The sequence below is a fragment of the Callorhinus ursinus genome, unplaced genomic scaffold (assembly GCF_003265705.2).
Source record: "Callorhinus ursinus isolate GAN/ISIS: 27379988/994484 unplaced genomic scaffold, GSC_fseal_2.0 scaffold41, whole genome shotgun sequence".
NCBI lineage: Eukaryota > Metazoa > Chordata > Mammalia > Carnivora > Otariidae > Callorhinus > Callorhinus ursinus.
The window spans coordinates 4017437-4020307 of NW_027397103.1; the positions used below are offsets into that span (position 1 = coordinate 4017437).

At 36.6% G+C, this 2871-nt stretch overlaps 1 protein-coding gene across 5 annotated transcripts in view; it reads left to right on the forward strand.

Annotated features, from left to right (window-relative positions):
- Positions 1 to 2871, forward strand: part of TAOK3 (TAO kinase 3) — a 190408-nt gene that overhangs the window by 83009 nt on the left and 104528 nt on the right. For all 5 annotated transcript variants that reach the window (XM_073881040.1, XM_025889400.2, XM_025889403.2 and 2 more), the window contains one exon: positions 902 to 1004. The gene's annotated coding sequence lies outside the window, so the exon portion shown is untranslated. The remainder of the gene's footprint in view (positions 1 to 901; positions 1005 to 2871) is intronic.

A 2871-nucleotide genomic window follows, 5' to 3' on the forward strand; every position in this document is an offset into this window, starting at 1 on the left:
ACATGGATGGAACTGGAGGGTGTTATGCTGAGTGAAATAAGTCAATCAGAGAAAGACATGTATCATATGACCTCACTGATATGAGGAATTCTTAATCTCAGGAAACAAACTGAGGGTTGCTGGAGTGGTGGGGGGTGGGAAGGATGGGGTGGCTGGGTGATAGACATTGGTGAGGGTATGTGCTATAGTGAGCACTGTGAATTGTACAAGACTGATGAATCACGGATCTGTACTTCTGAAACAAATAATGCAATATATGTTAAGAAAAAAAAAAGAAGAATATAGCAGGAGGGGAAGAATGAAGGGGAGTAAGTCAGAGGGGGAGACGGACCATTAGAGACGATGGACTCTGAAAAACAAACTGAGGGTTCTAGAGGGGAGGGGGTTGGGGGGATGGGTTAGCCTGGTGATGGGTATTAAAGAGGGCACGTTCTGCATGGAGCACTGGGTGTTATCCACAAACAATGAATCATGGAACACTACATCAAAAACTAATGATGTAATATATGGTGATTAACATAACAATAAAAATTATTTAAAAAAAAAAAGCAATTCAGAATATAAGCCTTACTGACAATCAGTAGCATCACCACAACTGTCACATTAGTCCTGTCTACTGGTAGACTCTATTGGGTTTCCCTGGACTCAAACCAATGGAAGTATCAATATAGATTCTGAAATCTAAGGATACTTTTGTTTTCCTGGTATTGCTTGTGAAAGTGTAGCCCGAGTCTTTGATGTGCAAATCTTACCTTTTGCATTTGTCATTCACAAACAGATGAAGGTAAAAGTTTTAACTTTGTAATATTACATGTGTAAAATTTTAAAGGTACCATGTGATCAATTATGGCTTCCTTAATTTTGCTTTTATAATTATATATTTCATTCTTCTTTTCCATAGGTGTGTCATAAATGCAAAAGACTGAAGTTTTAAAAGAGGACAAAGAGTTTGCTGCTAAGATGAATCTGAGCAATACAATATATTTTGTGCCATTCACAAAAAGGTATTGTCCATAGATCCATGACAAAGCTTTCCCATAAAATGGGAAGAGATTGTGTCTTCTGGGTTTTCTATAATTAATTTTTATTATATTTGTAAAAAAGAAAGGGCAAAGTGGAAAAACATTAATGAAATTTGGATAAAAATTCTTTTATAAAAACTTTTTAGTTTTTTAGTTTTAGTTTTTAGAATTTTAGTTTCAAATTCTTTCCTTATAGATTTTCATTATTTTCAGTCATAACTTACAATTTGGAGAAATACTTGGTTAAAAGAAATGACCTTACCTAAAGTTTCTTGATTCCTATTATCAAATTATTTTTCTGGAAATATATATTGCCTTTTTCATTGTAGTACTTTATAATTAGACTTTGAAGTAACATAAAATTTTTCACATCACTTTTTCTCTAATTACAGAAGTAGTAGGCTTTGCAGAAAATTTAGAAAATACATATAAGCAAAAAGAAGGAAATATAAAGTTACCTGAAATCACAACACGTACTTCAGATAAAACAAGCCTGTAAAGAAATCCAGACTTGGAGATGAAAGAAGCCATGTTTCCCATCTTTATGGTCTCATCCCTCTTTATGTTCTACCTACTTACTTCCTGCCTCTATTGCTAAAACAAAACAAAAAAGACATTGCCTTATATAAGTTCCTAGAAGGATATTACCTGGTCAAAGAATATACCCATCCTGTCCTTCCAGCAACGTACAAAAATGACTGTTTCCTTATGCCCTTACAGAAAACTGTATCTTTTCTCTATTACTTTGTCAGTTTGGTAGGTGAAATGAGGTGTCCTATTATTTTAGTTATTTCTTTGATTACTAGTGAAACTATATATGTTCCATATCTTTAATAGCCACTGCTATTTTCTTTCTCGTATATGTGTCCTTTGATGGTGTGAGCAGATGTATGTATGTGTACATGTACACTTGTCTGATGTATGTTTTTATTGAAGTATAATCAACATACAATGTTATATTAGTTTCAGGTGTACAATATAATGATTCAACAATTCTATACATTACTCAGTGCTCATCAAGATAAGTGTGCTTTTTTTAAAATTTTTTTATTGTTATGTTAATCACATACATTACATCATTAGTTCTTGATGTAGGGTTCCAAGATTCATTGTTTGTGCATAACACCCAGTGCTCCACGCAGAACGTGCCCTCTTCAATACCCATCACCAGGCTAACCCATCCCCCCACCCTCCTCCCCTCTAGAACCCTCAGTTTGTTTTTCAGAGTCCATAGTCTCTCATGGTTCGTCTCCCCCTCCGACTTAACTCCCCTTCATTCAAGATAAGTGTGCTCTTAACCCCCTCCCTTTATCTATTTCACCCCCGCACCCACCCACCTCTCCTATGGCAACAACTACTAGTTTGTTCCATATTTAAGAATGTTTTTTTGGGGGGGCACCTGGGTGACTCAGTCAGTTAAGCGTCTGCCTTCGGCTCAGGTCATGATCTCAGGGTCCTGGGATCGAGCCCTGCATTGGGCTCCCTGCTCCTCAAGCCCTGCATTGGGCTCTCTGCTGCTCAGGGAGTCTGCTTCTGTCCCTCTGCCCACCTCCCCAAGCTGGTGCTCTCTCTCTCTCTCTTTCTCTCTCAAATAAATAAAATTTTTTTAAAAAAGAATGTTTTTCTGTCTCTTTTTTTCTTTCTTCATTTATTTCTTAAATTCCACATATGAGTGAAATCATATGGCTTTTTGTCTTTCTATGACTTAACTTCATTTAGCATTATACCCTCTAGGTCCATCCATGTTGTTGTGAATGGCAAGATCTCATTCTTTTTTATGGCCAAGTAACATTCCATCATTGGTGTGTGTGTGTGTGTGTGTGTGTGTGTGTGTGTGTGTGTGTGTGTG